Raw genomic sequence first — 20779 nt, 5'->3', positions numbered from 1 at the left:
CATTTCCAGAAATAGGAAATGTCAACTGCCAAATTTCTATGGCAATTTTAAGGAACTGGAAATAATTTAGGGTAGTTGAAGCATGAAATTTGTGGTGGGTTGGTGAAGGTTTGTGGTGAGAGAAGATATGGGATAAGTAGAGGCTAAATTATGGAAATCCTTGGAAGTCTTAAATCTTGTGGGATTTAAGTAGGGTAAATTATGTTTTAATTACTTGATTAATTATATAATTAATTGCATTAAACAGTTAGTGAATACATTTAGTGGTTTATACACTTTCTATTTCCAAAAGGATTTTAATGCATGCATAGAGATTCAACGAATTCCAGGACACTAGAAGAACCTCACATAGAAACTATATCTACCATGAGAGTGGTAGTAAACACTAAGGAAGTAATTATCCTAGGAGGTTGCACATACAAATACATAAGTGAGTTCAAAATGGAATTAGACATACAAATGGACCTAGTGGATGATTAGGGGAAGTTGTTTATTTGAGCCCCTCACATGTCATCCCACAAAAGGACCTCACTGACATGATAAGAAACTGAGTTTAAGATATAATGTTTCTTTGGTCTGATTCAGTATTACGTGTCTTAGGTATTTATCTACTTATGCCTTAATTATACATACCTATCTATTTGGGTTAGCCCTAGTAAATATGATCTTCAGTTGAGCTTAGGACTTTGAAGAATATTTAGAAAGCTAAAGTCCATATCTACTTGTGGGGAAAATCCAGACATCCCATCTTCCATTGAGTGCATTTTTGGGTGACTTTTTAGTAATAAGACTCTCTAGCTTTAATTTAAGCTTCTGTGGGGTCATTGATTAAAATGGCTGATTAAAAACAACTTTAGGAGAAAAATAAACCTGAAGATAATCTTCTCTTACTGGATTCTTGTAAAGTTCTCTCTATAAAGTGCTGTAAGGTGAATCCCTCTTGCCTTATTCTGAGTGGAAACAGAGAACAATGACTCCTCTGTATAAAATTCCCAATCAGTCTCCAGGATCACTTTCAGTTTCCCATTAGCCTTATCATTGCCATATAAGGAGTCTTACTTTCTTTAGATTTTCCTGAGTCAGTTTCCTGATCCTTTAATAACGTTTGCTGACCTCCTCCTGAATTCCCTCTTAAGAATTCAGGTATTGAATCTAAGACATTTAATGACCTCCCTTTCTAGTGTTTTAGTAGATGCAGAGCTGGGCTTAAATTGTAGTTATTTTAAGTTAAAGTTAGCCAATCTGAAGTAGCTGTACAGCTATTATATAGTACACACAGATATGCACACACAAACACAAACAGAACACAAACAGTGATGTAAACACACGTGCAAGACAGGGTCTAAGAGACAATGTAGGTAAAAAGAGTGGGGATTTTGAGCAAAGAAAATTTAGATACAAAATTTCTGTAAAGGATTTTCTGACTTCATCTTAAGAGAAAAGCCAATAAATAAAGTAACAACTCGGGCTGAACCGTTATTCAGGTGAGTTATTTGATACAGGTTCTGCTTCCAAAGGCCTTGATTTGGGAGATGTTAGACCATGTTGAAAGGAAAGCAGATTGAAGGAAGTTGTCAAATAGGGAAATTTCACATAATCCTAATGTACTTTTGTGTTTTCTATATTAATACCTAAGTGGGTTCACAGCAATAATGTACTGGTAAATATTTAACAACCAGCTGGGGGTGGGAGGAGAAGATGAGGGTAAGCCCTGATGTGTAGTGTTTGTTGATTTATGGAGTATAGTTCCTCCCCCGTGGCTTATTTCAAATGACCAACTTGATGTCACTGAACAGAGTTGGGAAGAAATATGCCACTGCAGGCCATTGTATATTATTTCTACCATATAGATACAATAGATGTAAACAACCCCAAGAGCCTAGATAATAGTAATTAGAAAATGATGAGTTTTGACTATTTTTACCTTTGTTTTTAAATAAATCTATTTCAAGTTCATGTAATTTAATGTTTATTAATGGCTATGTTTAACAGCTAGCTTGCAAATGTCCTAAAAATTCAGCATTTGGCTCTCTCCAGCTGGTGTGAGGCAGCTCTAGCACTTGACTAGGGTTCTTAGGCTCCCCAGCAGAGGAAAGAAATCATATAACCAAGTCCCACGAAGAGATCATTGTGATTCCCCACCGACTTCTATGGAATTGCCTGTAGACAGAGCAGCTGGGCCCTATCAACTGAGCTGCCTCCCTTGTAAACTCTCCCAAAATGCAGAAGGGAGGCCCTAATCTCATCACCCCCCACACTCTACACTTGTTCTGGCTTGGATGGTGAGTTTGAAGAAAAGTGGAAGGTGTCCAGAAACTCTGGTGTCTTAAGTAGAAGGCCGAAGAAGCTGGGTGTGGAGGTAATGTTTCCACCTGATCTTCCTGTTAATACTGGCAGCTTTGGGAGCAAAGCGAAACATAAAAATTTCTCAGGATGTGCTGTATACGATCTTTTAAAAATGGTTTCCTGGGTGGTCTATGGCCAAAAAAAGAGGCTGTGAGCTAGGGACAAAGGATACTTCTCAAAGATGGAGAAAATATTTTTGATGAGAGTTTTACAATCCTAAACCAGGGGAGGGAGTGGTACAGAGTATTATCCTAAATTTGGAAAGGCAAAAATTTGCAGAGAACAAGAGAAGAATCTTGGGGGTAAGTGAGTGTTACAGGATGATGAACTGATTCCCAAGTGTGTGACTGGCAGACTGATCATTCTAGTCTAGGAATTAGGACCGTAAACTTTGAAGGCAGGATGTTGGCTGTGCCTTCATGGGAAATTGCCAGATGTAGGAGGCACATCAAATGTAGACGACAATCGTATAAGCCAATGAATGTATTGAGAAAAGCAGAAAATGACAGGGGCAGTAGACTGTGTCTAAGAGCATTTGGAGCGTGGGGAAAAGATAATATATGTACTTCCAATATAAAGAACAATCAAATAAAGCCCATGAACTGGAAATAACATTAAAGAGCAGAGATCAGATCACTTCTCCTACCTAGGGCCATATCTGGGCATTGACGGCCAGAAACTGGAGAGGGAGTATCTCCCATGTTCCTATGAAGAGCGATGGAGTCAAATGATCCCAAGTGAGACCGAGAGTGTAGGAGCATGTGCAGAGCTAGCAAAGTGAGTTTAGGAGTAACCAGCAGGTGATGGAACATACACAAATATCAGGAATATGTAGCAGGAATTAAAAAAAAAAAAGCTGATGAGCAGGAAGGCGATGGGATGCTGGAAGAATAACATTACAGTCAGAAGAGGTCAAGTACATGGGGCTGTTCAAAGTAAAACATCAAGTGAGCAGTGGGCAGAGCATTTTGAAACCATAAGCACAGCAGAAACAGGAAGGCATAACACAGTATCCAAGAGACTGACCACTCGAACTATTTTCTATCTTCTTGATGCTAGGTTTTCTATAGTTCCTATGTAACAAGCACCGATCCCAGCAAAGCAGGGTTTCCAAACTTTCAAGACCAAAAGTATCACCTGGTGGGTACGTGAAAATGTAGGTCCCAGAATCCTACCACCAGCAATCCTAGGTCAGGTCCAGGAAATGCATTTTTAAAATAAGCACTATTAAAGATTCCAGTGCAGTTGGTTTACCAACTGCTTTCTGAGAAATGCAGTAGTATAATTAATCCAGGGACCCTGCTGAGGAGACAGGTCTGGAAACATACTGTCACACAGGCCCAGAGTTTCAGCATCCGCACCTGCTGAGCAAAAGCGGACTCCTATGAGAAGCAAGTTCATGGCCCAGCTGTGACAATTTGTTGCAGTTGCTTAGAAACATCTACTCCTTTTGCTTAGTTCTGTAAAATATCTTTGACTTTAACGTGGCTGTTTTTCCATGGGTTTAATATTATATATCATTTCAAATCTCGTTTGGAAACAGGTAGGGTATAAATCCTAATTAGATTAAAAAATGCTGACGCCCTCTCTCAGAATCAGGAGAAGTGGAGTGAGTAATGCTCTTTCGATATTAGCTGAATAATAAGTTCGTTTTTATACGAATCTGTCCTGATAATATATGTGAGAGAACCTTGAAACTGTAAAGTTTTATACAAAAGGTGATTTTTAAAAATATCGGCACTTTATGTACACCAGAGAGTATGTATATTTATCTATTTTGTTCCCATAAAGTCTTTATATACTCAAGTGTTCTTGTATTTATGACATTTTATTAACTGAAGGGGGAAAGTCCAAAAGTTTCCATCAAACACACCTAAAGAGAAGAATATATCACTTTGTCAAAATATTGTGGCTCTTCGTTCTTTCTAGCTCTTCCAAATCCCACAAACAGAGAGGATTATCAGTACTATCTGAGTGTGTGTGGTCTTGAAATCTCTAAATGTTTCTAAAAGAGCAAAGCTTTTTGATGCTTTTTAAAAAAAAAATACTGGGAGCTTTCGGTGCAAGTTAATCCTTATGATGTCAGAGTATTGCCCCACAAACCATACCTTCCCAGGCGACCATGTAATGGACATAACTGATATTATGTTGGACCAGGCTCAGGCAGGGGCTTCCTATGGCCCATATATAGCAATTGACCTCTTTGCAGAAAGACTTGTCTCCATCTGCAATTGTGCCAGATTCTGCATATGAACATTTTTATGCATAGAAATTGAGCAGCTCAAGCAAGATTTTCTACTTGAACTGAAGAATAAGTATGAGAGAAATGTTGCCTGTGCCTGGCCAAAGGGGTAAAATTATTTTCAAAACCAAGAATCCAGGCAGAAGATAGATTTATTGATGTGACAGTCTTCAGGGAAACCAGAGACATGATCTCAGAAAGATGTATATTCAAAAGGAGGCCTCAGGGAATATTCTTGTCTCTTGAAATAATGGGGAATCTGGCAGAGAGGAGTTGTGACATCTGGGAGAGGACAATAAAGATTAACATTTAGAGTCACTTGGAGAGAAAAATGCTAGTTGCCTTTCATATATGTGACAAGGTTGGCTGTACCTCTAAGACATTAGAATTGTGTAGACACTCAGCTTATAGCTTTTAGAGGAAATAAAATAGCCTTCTTTTTGCTATCCCAGGCCATTGGATTGCCCAGTAGCTTGTGTTAGAGTAAATAATCTACCTTTGAGGAGCAAGATTCATGCCCCTTTTGCCATTTTGACATGGACTAAGTGGATTTTCCTGCAGGTTTCCTGTTTGGGGGTTATGATCAGGCCCCTTAGGAAGGCCAGGCCAGCCTATTTTCTGAGCTCAGTTACCGCGAAGTTCTTGTGATGGGAGGGAACTCTCCTGCCTAAGAAGCCTCTCAGGCTTTGCTTTGCTCTCTGTGCAAAATTTGAATACACGAGACATAACCAGCTCTCGGTATCCTTGTTAGCTGCGTCTAGATGGGCCAACACTCGGCCGTTGTAACGTTTATTAAAATACAGTTTCATAAAAGTTAATCATCAATTGTGTTTACACCACCAGCTGACTTAAGGAACTGTCCTACTTCTCTTCAGCCTCTCCATCCTTTCCCCACCTGCTCCCCAAGTTTGTGATTTAATTATAATTCTGAAATACTGTTAAATTGTATGAATTGTGCGTTTCTTGCAAGCCTGCTTTATTGTACTTCTTTGGCCTGTGACCCTCCTCTAGGAATTTCTCCATTTCCTTGAAAGGCTTCCAAAGAGAAGTCCTATGGAATATGGGCATGGACATCTTTAATTTAGTGTAGGAAAGGAAAATACAGGGCTTTTGGAGATTTATTTCTGCCCATTCCTAAATAATGCTGTTGAGAAAATATGGTATCCTTTAAAAGAGGGCTAAGAGTCAGTGACCTAGGTATTATTTGTAAATTAATCTGTATCTCTGTCCAGCTTATTGTTTTATTTTTCCAATAAAGCTGATTCCTTATCAATTTAGTCGATAATACTATTTTCAACTTTATCTGCTTGGACTGTGGAGAAAGACACACATCTCTCTCTCTCTCTCTCGACCTCAAGTAGTGGCCTTTCCAGAATATCAGCTTTGACCTCTTACCTGAAAAAACCGCAATGTAGGAAACAGAGCTCATGAAGGTGCACTAGGGACCCACCCTCTACTGCCAGATGGAAACACCAGTGTTCACTTGGCGGGAATGTAGGGGTGCTGCTTTGTGGAGGTGTCTGTCTCTAGAGGAGTAAGGAACAAAGATTCCAGAGCTCACTGAGGGAGGCGGAACTCTGAGAGAAAGGAGTCTGCTAAGAGAGACGAGCCTTGGCAGGAAGTCACCTGAGAAGCTAGTTGAAACTTGAAGGGGGAAACTCCAGCTGCAGCAGGAGTAAATCAGCATTTAAGGGAACGAGTGAAGGAAAAAAGTCACTAGAAACGTCATGCCCAAAACAAAGTGTATTTTATCATTTGTTTTTTTAAAAAGTATACTTTAACCAAAAAATTTTCGTTAAGAAAATAGTTTATAATGTTTGTATGGGGGTGGGTGAGAATTAGAAGAGTTACTTTAAAAAAAAAAGCAAAGAGAAAGGAAACAAACCCTCAAAGATATTTATGAAAGTAACCTTTCTGCTACACTGATTTTTTTTTCTTCTTAACCTCAAATGTTAAAGAGGCTGTTTGTGAAGCCTCTTTACTGATCTTTTCCTAGGCTGAAAGAAAATCAGGGTTTACTTCATTGCCGTGGGCGGCTGAATCACTATAAAAATCTTTGGTCTTTTTGATGTTTGCTGTCTATAGAAGTTCTGAGAGACCTGGGAAGAAAGAAAGAGAATGTAAGGGGGATTTTCAAACAGTATTAGGGAAGGCAAGTTTCATTAATCTTATTTACTTAAATCATTTGTTTGAGGGAGAGGACTCTGTTTTCTTTCGTTGTCTCAGTGCCATAGCATCAGGACTCCTGAAGAAGAAAAACCGGTTCCCTCCTAACGATACAGGTGTCTGTCCCTGGAAGAAGGGGGACCACTTAAAATCAAAAGTTAAAAAGGGATAAAACCAGACCAAAATATTATGATTTAATAACACAGTGATATATTTTTTACCGTGGCTTTTCAAAGTTCCACACTAACACAATGCTTCTTTCAGTATTTGTGATTCTGAAAACACGCTTATTGAGATTAGGGTTGTCATAAATTGTATATATCTTCTAAAAATCCTTCATAGGAAAAAAAAAGCTCCAATAAAAGTAATTACCCATGCTTATCATTTTCTTACCTTTAAATCATTTCTTTTTCTTTACAAACCTAAGTGGGAAGAATTTAAAGACAGCTTCTAATATTGTGAGATAAACCCTCAACATAAAATCTTAAAGATTTTTAAAATACAATACATATTAATTGCGATGTTAAACTACCATAAACCATTTTTTATCTGCTATAAACCATTTGTGAGTTCAAGAGTCACTGTGCAAATTACGCATAGTGTCAAATGACAAATGTCTTTTCTCAGTGAACTCATATGATGGCAAGTGGCACGCTCTAGACATCAGCTCAAAAATTCAAATATAGGCTTTGCTCTTGTCTACTTGGCAGGCACTTCCAGTTGCTCTGGGCTTTTCCTATGTTTTGCAGAATATGATTTTTTTGTACATTCATGTATGTGGCACTTAATATGAATACATTGAATAAATGAATGCAAGGAGGCAATTAGGCAAATAAATGCTGGTATGCCTGCGTAGCCTTTTAAATTGCAGTTCATAGTAAATAATTCCTGCAAGCCAACATGTCTTTCTTCCCTGTGCTGCCCCTCCAAGATCACAGTACCAGCAAGTCTGCTCCATGGATGTCATTCGAGTTTGCCTTTTAGCATCAATAGTTCCTGATCGTCCAAAGAAACTGGACATCTGATTTGTTTTCCAGTCATTCAACTTCTCTTTCACTCCTCAAATGATTAAATATCTTACAAAGGAATACCCACTGACAGGCTTAATGGAGAAGTGTATATTCAATGTATTCTTAAGTTTTTATTTTATCAACTCCCAAGTCCTGTTATTTACCTACAACTTAAGAAATTCAATTGGGTGCTTTCCATAGCTTTAGAAATTCATTCATCATTCATTCTGTCATCATGTATTGCTGCATGCCTTCTGTTTTAGGCCTTATGCTAGTTCTTGCGGATACAAAGGCAATTGAGGCATAGCCAGTGTACTCAGGAAATGCAATCTAACAGAAGCAACACGTGAAAATGAATAACTGTAATACAAACCAGTAAGTGCATTTGTGTTTATGCCCATTAGTTCATTTACTTGAATATCCCTGTTTGTTCATGGAAAGGCAAGTAACATTTCCCAAACTGGGTTCTATTGAAAAGTTTCTCTTGTCAGATAATTTGGGGAAATTAGAATAAGAAGTCCTCTTTTTGGAGATTCTGATGCATATCACTATGTCATCATAAATATTTTGAAAGATCCTACTGTAAAGAAACATTTCAATTCATTTTAGCTTTCCTCAAACTTACTAGAACATCCCACACATTTTTCATGGCACACATGTTAACGTCCTGTGGGATCTTTTTTTTTTTAAGAACCAGGATTTTTTTTTTATAAATTTATTTATATTTATTTATTTATTATTTATTTATTTATTGGCTGTGTTGGGTCTTCATTGCTGCACATGGGCTTTCTCCAGTTGCAGCGAGCAGGGGCTCCTCATTGTGGTGCATGGGCTTCTCATTGCGGTGGCCTCTCTTGTTGCAGAGCACGGGCTCTAGGTGTGTGGGCTTCAGTAGTTGCGGCACATGGGCTCAATACTTGTGGCTCACAGGCTCTAGAGCGCAGTCTCAATAGTTGTGGCGCATGGGCTTAGTTGCTCCGTGGCATGTGGGATCTTCCTGGGGCAGGGATCGAACCCGTGTCCCCTGCATTGGCAGGTGGATTCTTACCCACTGCGCCACCTAGGAAGTCCCCGTCCTGTGGGATCTTAACATTCCATGGGCCATCAATTTGGGAAATGAACTGATTACTGCTTGGAACAGCTCTGTATGTGCTCCCCTGTTATAGAGAGTAAAAAAGGTAAGTATTCTCTTATAAATAGAAGATAGGTTTATTAATCAGGATTCCTCAGAAGCAACTGAGAGAAACCTAACTCAAACTAGCATAGGTAGAAAAGAGAATGGATTGATTCACGTGAATGGAAATCCAGATGTGAGTCTTGCCTCAGGGACTCAAATGGCATCTTCAGGTTCCTCTCACTCTCTACTTATTTACTCTGTACCTGTTTGTGCATTGAAATGGACTTCCTCTTGTGTCTGGGCTGGGGGAGGCAGAAGGGAAAAGAGGCGTGGCTGCAAGGAGTTCCAGGGTTAATCATTATCATTTGAGCTTAGCAACTTCAGAGAGAAGAGAAAAACTTTTCTTCTTCAATATCCACATATAAATCCCCAGAGAAAAATTCTGATTGGCTTAGTTGCATTCATGTGCTCACTGAGGGCCAGTCACTGTGGTCATATTTGTAACGTAGTACTATTAGCCATATCTGGTCACGTGTAAACCCCTAATAGCAGGAAAGGTGGGGGTGATTCTTGATTAAAGGCTTCAACAGACCTACATGGAATGAGGTGAGGCTGTTTGAAGGGGATTGGTGTTACTAGATTGATGCTAGAGGGTAAACAAACAACAGATGTCTACCATAGTGTGCTCTAATTATTAAAATCTAGATTTGGCCATAATAGGCAATAGCCTTGTACTATTACTATCAGAAAACAGGGATTAAAAAAATCAACTCTTCTAATATTAAAGTCATTATTTTTGGAAGATACCTCCTAATTTATAAAATGGTTTATAGCTAATAATCCCAAATGTTGTGTCCCCAGTCAGTTATTTAAACACATAAAAAATTTTCTTGGCTCCAAGAAGTTGTATCGCTCAATGGTATACATTCTTTGATTTTTAAGTAGCTGAAGTGACTAACTGTACTATGAATATTTCAGGCTAAAATTGTCGCAGCCATGTTATAAGGCGTTAAACATTGGGAAATTAAGTCTCAGCTTTCGGATTAGAGAGAACCCAAAAGAATTGACTGCTTAGAATCTTGGCCCTGTCCATGGTACCCATGGTGCCACGGTGGCTCCTTTCAAAGAGGATCTGGGGAGAAATTCCAGACTTCTACTTAGCATTGTGTCATTAGGTTTGTTCCTAAGTTTTCACAAAAGGATGTCAACACTATACCAACTCAAATGCCCATTAAAGCAGAAGCTCTGTATTTAACTATCATTGTACTATAGTTACATTTGAGGAATTTATCTGAGGTCAATCCTGAAATTACATAGAGAAAAAATAAAAGATCAAAGGATTTAGGGCTTTGAAGGAGTTGGAGGCTCCAGCTTTTCATGCCTTGATTGTAGCTGAAGTCATATTTCCATATAATGTTTTTAAATTGTGGATTTAAAAAGAGGATTTGTGTTGGAACCTTGGGTGGACAGATGAGGAGGAGCCAGTAAAAGATGGGCAAAAGCAGTCAGAAATAGGATGTGCATTTCATGAAGGAGGCGGTCATCAGTACCAGGCATTGTTCAGGTCAGGTCAGAGGAGCTCTGAAAGAAGGCTCAGAGTTAAAAATGTGGAGACATGGGAGAGAGCAGTTTTCACAGAGTGGGAAGGTCAGAGGTCAGACTGCAGGGGGTTTTGGACTAAAGCAGAAGCAAAGAATTAGAGACAAAGTATAGCTTCTCCATTCAAGAAATTTTTCAGGGAAGGGAAAAAGAGGATGATAGCTGAAGAGATAGAGTTGAGAGATACATATTTTCCCCATTTGAAAAAGTTTGTATGCAGAGGAAGAAGAACCATGGAGGGGCGAGAGACTGAAGAAATAGGAAAGGAAAAGATTCACTTCTGGAGAAAGAACCTAAAGACGACTAGGTTATGGGATTAAGAGCCCAGGTTTAAGGAGCAAAGGAAGAATAAAGATGAGTCTTGACAAGACTGGAAGTGAACAAAGGATGGTGGGGAAAGGGAATATTTATGGCCTTTTCTTTTCAATAAAGTAGGAGGTAAGCTTCTCTGCTAAGAAGGATAATATCAAGCAGCTGGGGTTAAATAAAATCATTCTGGAGGTGTTAAATGTCTAGGTAAGATTCAAACCTTGCTAATATATAATAATTTCAATAAAGAATGGGGGCTGGAAATTGGCAGGGCAGATGTGGAAAGCAAAGAAGACAATAAAAGAATATCAGTGATAATGCCTCTGAAGAGATAGTCTCATCGATCCAAAGTGGGAGAGAGAATTAAGTAAAATCTGATTGTCTTATAGCCTGGGAGGAAAGGAAGGGGTAGAATGACAGTAAACTTCATGAGGGAAGACCTAGCCCAGAGCCTGGGACAAAGTTCATAGTTAATAAATATCGTTGAGAAATGGAGAGCCTGGTAAGCTAAAGTAGTAGCAGGTTGAGTAAGGTTAAATGAGTGCATGTAAAAAGGACGGGAGGTTGGAAGGCAATCCATTCCTAGAGTTATGTAGCGTGCAGCCTTTCTCCCTGTGTATGGTGAGCCTAGAGACTGGAGTCAGAACAGAATCCCTCAGTGTAAAATTTTGGCAGGGAAATGGTGTTCCCAAACCAGGCTCGTTTTACCTGACACGCAGCAAGGCAAAACGTTGAGAAGCCGGAGGTGTGCAGCAAAAAGAGCGTTTATTAGCGAAGTAGCCAAATATGGAGACAGAACGAGTCTCAGACCCACCCCCTCCCCAGAGGCGAGGGGCTCCGGGTATTTGCGGGAAAAAGAATAAAGCAGCAGGGTGGTCTGAGAGGTAGGGAGCCTGGGGAAAGTTGGTTGGAAAAAGGTGCAGTAATCATCATTCCTCTCAGGTGTAACTAAGCTACAGGCCTCTGCACGTTCAAACATGGAGACGCTTAGCATGATCTGAAGGTGGAGTTTTCAGCTCTGACATCAAATGGTCACCTAGCAGACACTCGTGCATGCTCAGTTGGAGGGTTGGTGGTCCTATCCAGTCTTAACCAGCTCAGCCCGAGCTAGACACAGCTGACTCCCAGTTCCTGGAAAACAACTCAGGCAAACATCTTATTGTTTAGGCTCCGTGCAGCTTGGAGAACATGCAAGTCTTAAAATGGCCTTGGTTAGTGAAGGCAGGAGAAATGGATTTGATGATGATTACCCATGGTTTTCACAGTTCTAGGTGATGCCAAGCTGCAAGTTTGGGCTAAGGAATGGGTTGCTGAAGCAGAAGAGAAGCAAATGCTGTGGGAATCAAGGAACTGCAAGTTTTGAATAGCCCTCCGTAAATGTCAAGCAGTGACCTGGAAAGCCAGTAGTTGATCCCAAGAACCCTATTAGAAAGAGGATGGTCTAACCCAAGTTAATGGGTAAAACTTTTCTGGAATTGTTAGAGATCCAGGAAAATGCTAGCCTTCTCTCACCATTGTAAAAGGGTAGCAATGGAAGTAGTATCACCTGGGAAGCACTGGTTTTCGATTAAGGGAAATATTTGAAAAGAGCAACTGAAAGTCAGTGAGATGGGATTGCATGCTCTAGTGGAGGGTGTTTTTATCACTCACTTTGTTTAGACTTGCTGATGCATAGTGGTTAAAAAGAAAAAAAAGACCGGCTTTTATTATTGCTTTTAATTCCCCATAGACAATGCATCTTTTATTTCCTGTACCCTACTTGAAATGCTATCGGAAAGAAGTATTCTAGGAAAATTTTGAGACTATGTGAGGATATAAAAGGTTACTGAAAACTAGATGGAAACGGTTAGGAATAGTTCCAAAAGAGGAGGATAAATGGGGCAGAAATATCCTTCTGCACTAACTTGAGGCAAGGGCTAGCATGATATTTGCAACATTCTTTCAGTAACCCTCTCCTCACATCTTGTCCCATATTCGACTCTGGATTCCCAGGCTTAAGTCCTGTTTCACAGCTGTTTATATCTCTGCATTTCTAACTCAAGTGAACTCAGGTGGCTACGTTGGGACTCATCACAAGCAACAGGAAAGTGTGCATCATTCTCATCTAAGGGTTTTCACTTAACAGCATGAAAAATATTCACCCCCCTGGAGTTGCAAGAACTATTCCCAAGGGAAGTGGCTCAGCTGAAATGCTTTCGAGTTGTTTCTTCCTTCTCTGATTTTACTGAATAAACCCTTTAAATATCACCAGGAGCCTGAGGTTTTCAACTGTCATCAGGATACACCAATGTTTTGCCCATTGGAGGGAAAGAAAGAGGTTCAGTAACAGTCATTGTTGCAACAGCCCATCACTGACACTGACCCAAGCCTGGGAGGACCACTGCCACTGAGGGAACCTGTCATCCATGTGTGTTAGGGCCATGGGGGTGGGGCGGGGTTGAAAGATTTACAGTGTTGTATTAGTTTCTGGTATACAGCAAAGTGATTCAGTTATTCATATACATATAATCTTTTTCCTATTCTTTTCCATTATACTTTATCACAGGATATTGAATATAGTTCCCTGTGCTAGACAGTAGGACCTTGTTGTTTATTCATTCTCTATATAATAGTTTGCATCTGCTAATCCCAGACTCTCAGTCCAACCCTCCCCCATCCTCACCCCCGCTCGGCAAACACAAGTCTGTTCTCTATGTCTGTGAGTCTGTTTCTGTTTCATAGATAAAGAAGATGTGGTATATATATACATACAGTGGAATAGGACATCACTTATACGTGGAATCTAAAATAGGACACAAATGAAATATTCTGCTCTTGAATGTCAGTAGCACGAAAGCAGGAACTTCTAGTTTAGATCAGTCCTGAGGCATAGAACTGATGTTTAGCACATGCAACTGGAATTAAGAAGCCCTATCTAGGAAGTTATTTGTACCTGGTTTTGTCTTGATAACAGTAGGCAGGTAGAGTCCCTCTAATCTAAGTGTTTATCTTTGCTGTAGTTGTCAAAGTGTGGTCCCCAGACCAGCAGAACCAGCATCACCTGGAAACTTCTTAGAAATACAGATTTTCAGACCCTACCTCTCTACCCCTGGATCAGAAACTCGGGAGGCAGTCAAGCAATCTGAGCTTCAACAAGCCTTCCAGGTGATCCTGACCTTAGCGGAAACTAGGGACCCACGGGGCCAGGCGGTGCTGTGCTCAGACGAGGCTGCACATTAGAATCATCTGGGGAATTTTTAACAAAATACCAGTGCTTGACAAGTGGCAGTTTGACCACAATGAATCTAACCCTGACTGTGACATCACTGTCACCACACTCCTGAGAAGATGACTCCTTTTTGGAGATACCTGTAAAACATCTAGTATAATGACATAAACATGTGAAGTCCATCATTCTATCATGCCCGTCCTTTCTCTGAAGTACTTTACGGGAGATTACTTCTCTCCGCTTAATTTTCACTGCAACCCCTCACTTTTATATTCCTGTAATACATTTTTTTAAGGTTAAGTTTTGAATTTCTCTCTTAATAAGATATTCAACATTCATCAATAAATACAAACTATCTTAGGCATAGTATACAATATCACTTTAGAATTATGCAAGTTAACTCAAAAAGCATTTACTATTGTCATGAAGCATTCCATGCCTGCAGATGCTAATCTGCTAGTAGTTCCATTGTTCACTTAATCATTCTGGTCTAATCTTATCAATCAGTCTATCATCTTATAGTCTGTCTGAGTCGCTTTTGGCCTGACAGGAGGGCAAAAATCCCTTCTTCTACAATGTCTCCCATAGGTCTGTGTGCTTCAGTATATGTTCAGTGAGTACCTACAAAATAACTGTCTCTGAGCTAAATCCTGGGGATTCAAAAATGGCTAAAAAGTTCCCTGTCTCAGGTGCCCTCAGTCTAGTGAGAAGACACATAAGTAAACCGATTAACTGGGCATATTATGATGAGTGACATGGTGGAGTTACACGTGGGATAGAGTGGGAGTTGGTAGTGAGGAAGTGCTGGCAGGTCTGTCCTCACAGAGGCACTGAAGTCAATCTCTCCTTCTTTAACGGAGAATATGGATTCTAGAGTCAGACTAAAGGATATCATATCCTAAATACTATAAATTGTTTATTGTTATTATTGTTTCTTTAATCCACATTTCTTACATTTTGAAATACACTTTTTATACCCCCCTTTTGAGTACTTGGAGATAAATAGGAGATGGCATTTAAATTTTCTAAACTATAATCCGCTCTAATAGATATACTTAAGTCCAGCATATGCAAATATATTTTTGTGTGGGTGCGTGCAGACATTAATATAATACATTTCCGAGTGAAGCACTCTGATATTTTCCATCCATTCCACTTTCTATTCTATTGTTAATAACAGCTGGAAGAATCCTTGTCATAACCCACTGAATTTCACTTAATGATATGATGATGGGCTGAGGGCTGTAGTTTGGACACACTGAAGTAGTATGGCCAGCTAATTAAGAAATTACATAATGTGATGTCACACAACAGGTACATGTAAAGATGCCAAAGAAGCCTAGAGGAGGGGGTCCTGAGAAGAACATTGAGGGCAAGCACTGGGTTATGGTCATTTTTTTACTCTGTGTATCATTTAGCGTTTGTTGGTTCTTAATAAATGCTTGTTAAACAAACAAAGAAACAAAAACCAATGTTTGAACCCCCAAACCAGTTCTGATGTAATTAGAGTGATGTGAGGCCCTGGCACCAGAATTTTTTATAGGTCCCAGTGATTCTAATGATAGCCATAGTTGAGAACCATTGCTCTATGGCGATATAAGAAGGAACTCTCTAAGTTAAGACTTTGCGATAATTCAAACATAATTTATTAGAACAATTTAGTGTACTTTACTAGGATGTTAAATTTAGGCATGCTTATAGAGAACAAACCACAAGTAATGTCAGATTTAAGAGAGGGATCTTGTTTGTCTGGTTTTTTAATTTTCACTATTGTATCCTGAGCAGCTGGGGCCGTGCTTGGCACATAGAAGCTGCTCAAATAACTCTACGTCGACTAATTGAATTAATCAATTAAAGACTAGAGTTCCAATAGGAGCTTGCCTTTACACCCCACAAAGGAACCAGTAAGCGCTCTGAGCTAGAAGAATAGTCTCTGTCTGGGGCTGGCGTGGGTTCATCCCCTTCTGGTTCTGCGGGTTCTCTGTGAATCCTCTTTGTTCTTGTCCCATGCTGATCTGTACCAGGATGTCACTGCCTTGTATCAGGATTCACACTGATTTGCAGCAACTGGTCTTTGCTTATGCCCTTAGCCAGAACCTTCCCTAAGCAGAGCCTCGTGGAGTCTCCTGGCCCAGATTGTTAGAGGGGTGATGCCAGCCGACGTGAGCACCTGTTATGTCATCTCCCTTCTTTTCTCTGGGCTGGCTTCTCACCTCCTCTCCCCCAGGCCTCCACCTTTGGACAGGTGCTGCCACTTGGCCTGCCTGTGTTTTGATCTGCACACTCTTTCCTGTTGGAGTTCCCTAGAACTCATGGAGAGATTCTCTTCACTTGGTGGGAAAAACAACTTTCTGAGAGGGGTTTAAGCCAAAACTGGATTTCCCGGAAGGCAGAAAAAGATTCACCACACTGCTGGTGCTCAATCCCCTGTGGTAGTAGCACCTCCAGTGTCTGCCTGTTAAAGATTTCTTGTTCAATGTTAAGTCACATCACCTAAAAATGAAGTAGCAGATTTGTTTAGAAACTACCTCTAATTCAGTAGGGTAAATTACTTCCCTGAAACATTTTTGGTGGGAATTCCATACTAGTTAGAGTGACCTAATTAAGATATGTTGTTAATGCTGTTGTGTTTGCTGCTTAAGCTTTAAAAAAAAAAAAAATTTGTAGAACCTGCCACTAGCAGCAATTATTCCAAAGTCTTTTTTTTCCCCTTTCGGTTGCTGTAGCTTCTTTTTAGACTGACGTTACCTGTGTCTCCAGATAGGAAAGAGGTCAAGATTTTGTACTTCGTATTTTGCCCAGTTCTTACTGAAGTTTCACCGAAGCAAAGGGAGGCTGTTACTGAAGTTCAGGGTGTTTCCAAACCATTTGCATGTGTATACTCATCTCTTAGAGTGCAATACACACATAAAACGTCTCCAAAATGATACGTAATTCTCCACTTCTACATGAAAGCGTCTTTTCCCTTCAACTACCCTCAGGTCCGGAGGCTTAAACAAAATCCTTTGCAGATTATTGTTGAGGCTGTGCCTGATTCTGCAGCAGCTGTTGCTTTTGAACAATATGCTGCTTCTCCTCCCCCGCGAGGAGGGGAAAAGGCCTCCTCTGCTGCACTCTCAACCTTCGTCCACTCAGGGCGCATAAAACAGACTGAGAGATGAACCCAGGATGCCTGTTTGGGAATTCAGTGCACAGCTTAAAGACTGGGTTATGCCCCTTCCTGACATTGACTTTCATAGCAACAGTTTAATTTGGAGAAAATCTGCTACCTCAAATGGCTAAAGGTATTTATGTGGAAAATTTTCCCAATGATTGACTTTACTGTGTTGCTATTTTCTTTCCCCATGAATATATGAGTATTTGGCTTTCTCCCAGGAGTTTTTCTGCATCACTTCTCTTTAGGCAAAGACATATTTCTCTCCAGACTGGGAAAAGAAAGATGTACCAGGAGTTTCCCCCTTTTACAGTGAATTATTATTTGAGTTTAAACAATAGCATCTCTAAGAATGAAGAATTTGAGTATGTCTGTCTCCTTAAAATTTCCCATGGCCAGTCTTCATGGTAGTCAGAGTCATCTTAACCATCACTTTGGAGCCAATGCAACTGTGGTCCACTTCCTCCAGCACTGCCCTGCTTCTCTCCTCCCCTTCAGCATCAGTCTTACTGAAGGGCTTGTCTCTACTTCCTCTTACTTGCTTATCTCCCGCTAATTCTTCAGCCACCTCTCCAATGCCAAGATTGCCAATGCTCCCTGTTGTTTAATGCAATGATTACCTTAGATTATAACTGATTTGTAGCATGTGACTTTGCCATTCCCATCTTCCTTCACTTCTTTGCCACCATTTCTTCTTATTCTCCTAGTTTCCTCTTCTTCTGCCCCTTTCTTAAAAGTTGCTTCCTTGGGTTGCAGCAGAGTGGGGAAATTAAACTGGTAATTTCCTCCCTTTTTGAAAAGAAATTAAACTTCTAAATACATGATTTGACATATGTGTCTAGAATTGAAACCCTATGAGAGCAGGTTTTTTGTTTTTTTGTTTTTTTAATCAGTGCCGATCACCCACCCTAGAACAGCGCGTGGCACAGAGTGGGCACCCAGCCAATGAATGAATACATGATATAAAATTATAAATACTGAAAATATATATAGAAGAAAGGGAAGAAGTTGTTTCCTTGGGAATCAATGCAAGGCCTGCCTCTCTTCCTACTCCACAGTCTCTTCCCGGTTGATGCCATCTGTCCCGCTGTCTCAATTCCTTGCTGTTGGTAAAGCCCTCCGCCCATTTCTCCAGCCCAGATCTTATGATGGCAGATCTATGTCTAAACTGAACTAATTCCTTCTCTTCCTGGTTTCTCTAAGTCCCCAGTTTTAGTGAGGGATGCCATTGTTCATCACGCAAGACCGAAACCTTAACTTCCTCTCTCCCCGCTCCCGTTAAAAACACTAACAATCCCTACTTATTCTATTTTCTACATAAATTTTAAACCCATGTCTTCTGCCCGACTCCTACCAGCACCCCTCCCCCTGCCCTAATCAGGAAGCCACCAACTTGCACCTGGATAATTCTCTCTGGTCTTGCTTCCTTGCAATCCATCCTCCATATTATAGGAGAGAGTTTTCTGATCGCATTGCCCTGTTCAAAGCCCTCATGCTTGCAAAGGGCCCCCCCCCCCCCCCCCACAATCTGGCCTCTCTTGCCTCCCCAGCCTCAGCTCTTGGCACTCCTCACCTTACAGTTTTCATTTTTGGTCGTTCCAAATATTTTTCGGTTCTTCGAAAGTACCATGCTCTCCCACCTTCTGGGCCTCCATATGCTTTTTTTTTTTTCCGCCTAGAACATTCTTTCTATTCTCTCCCCCTCTGGAGAATTCCTGCCCTTTTTTTAGGTCTGAAATTCAGACTACTTCCTGTGGGATGCTCCCCTGAATCCCCCAAGTCTGGCAAAGGTGCCTCTGCCATGACCTCTGCCCTGTTGCCCCTCAGAGCAAGAGCCCCCTGTGTCATAATTGCCTGGGTCTGTCTTTCTGCATTAGATGGTCACTCCTGTGAGGACAGGAGCATGTCTCCTGTGTTGAAATTGTATTTCCAGTGCTGAGCATAGTGATTGATGCAGAGAGGTGCTCAAATTTTTGTTGAATGGATGTATGAGCCTCAAAGTAACACATGAGCCAGCTCTCTTTACTACATAGGCTCAAATGCCTCACTTTCCTTTGCAATCTCTTCCTCATTAGTCAAGCTCCTCTAACTAAAACAACTATTACTTTTCCACAAAGCAGCCAAAACTTTGTTGCAGACAAAGCAACCTATACATCCCAAAGGAAGAGAAACTTTTCAAAAGTTCTGAGAATTAACATATGGTAATCCCAGGGGGTCTTTTAATGGAAACTTCACAGGAGTTCACTTAGCTTGTACTCCGTGTTTAAATTGAGTAGAACTTCATTAGGGAGCTTGAGTCATGCCTTAGTGAAAATGGAGGGAATGAGAACTAGAGCTTTCCACGACAGGGAGGTGTCAGAGAAAGAGAGCAATCTGGTCTGCGGATTCTTTAATCCAAGTATCTGACTGTACTGACGCCAGAAATGGGAGGTGATGGGGGGAGAACAGCCTTCCTTCCAAACCCCATTCTGGGTTTTGTACTGTAAACGCATCTACTGCCTGCTTCGCTCCTCTCCTTTCTCAGTGCAGCTTCTTCAGTGCCAGCCTCAGAGCAACTTGGTTTTAAAGAGTTTTCCTCCGCAGGAGCAAATCACTGTGGGAACCAGGTGGCTACCAAGCTCCGCCCCTCGGTGATTTTTCGGGCTTCTCTGTCACTGCTCACCCACTTGCTCTGTTCTAGTCACCCTGAACCCTTCCCTGCTCAGGGCTGTGACAAGGTGGGGCCAGGAAGGCCCCCCGGGGGGCAAAACTGAAGAAGTCACCCACACCCGGATGCCAGCCTTGCACTTGCAGGAGCCTGAGGGTGAGTGCCTCCCCGGACTCAGCCTCATCCCGGTTCCCGCTCTGCCCCACCCCTGCCGCCGTGTCTCCTGGCCTCTCCAAATTCTAGTCCTCCAGACCCAGCCCAGATGCTGCCTCCTGCATGAAGCTCTTGCTGAAGCCAACCAGTCTCTCTCGTGACCCAGCAAGTCATCATCTCACCTTCCTCTCCATTTGCAGTGGCCCTTATTTATACTTCTCCAAAGACACTGTATACCTTGTTTAGTTCTTGGGCTTGTCTTTTGTCTCTGTTAAACCACAAACTATTTAAGAGCAGTCTTATTCTCAGTGTGCTTTCAATATCCAGCACAGGGTTTGGCACACAGTAGGTATTCATAAGTCAGTGACCTATGAATGTGAGTGGAGCTGTCAAGAGAAAAGAGAGAAGAGCATCGTGGTTAGTTGCATGGGGGTGGGGGGTGAGGAGTGGGCATGGCCTCTGGGGCCAGTCTGCCTGGGTTTGACCTTGGGCTCAGTCATTTACTGGGTGTGAGAGCTTGGACAAGTTACATCACCTGTCTGTGCCTCCATTTCTGTATCTTTAAAACGGGATCAATAGTGGTACCCCAACAGGTGAAGTCTAATTGAGCTAAAACAGGTAAAGCCCTTAGCACAAGACTCGGTGCATAGTGAACACCTCAGTAAATGTCAGGATCCGGAATAAAAAGAGTCGAGTGATGGGACTTCCATGGAAAATGCAGGTGTGCACGCTAAGGGTTAAGCACATTCATGACTGATGCCACAGAGGAGGTTAAATCTAAACTGTCAGTGATGGAAGACAGAGGTAACGGCCTCCTACTCCCTTGAG

At 41.1% G+C, this 20779-nt stretch overlaps 1 protein-coding gene across 1 annotated transcript in view; it reads left to right on the top strand.

Annotated features, from left to right (window-relative positions):
* The window catches only part of CCDC148 (coiled-coil domain containing 148), a 120489-nt gene that overhangs the window by 62690 nt on the left and 37020 nt on the right, over positions 1 to 20779 (top strand). The window lies entirely within an intron of this gene.

This window comes from Hippopotamus amphibius, chromosome 8 (assembly GCF_030028045.1).
Source record: "Hippopotamus amphibius kiboko isolate mHipAmp2 chromosome 8, mHipAmp2.hap2, whole genome shotgun sequence".
Lineage (NCBI taxonomy): Eukaryota > Metazoa > Chordata > Mammalia > Artiodactyla > Hippopotamidae > Hippopotamus > Hippopotamus amphibius.
Note: the sequence above shows the minus strand (reverse complement) of the source record. Positions and strands in the feature narration are given on the sequence as shown.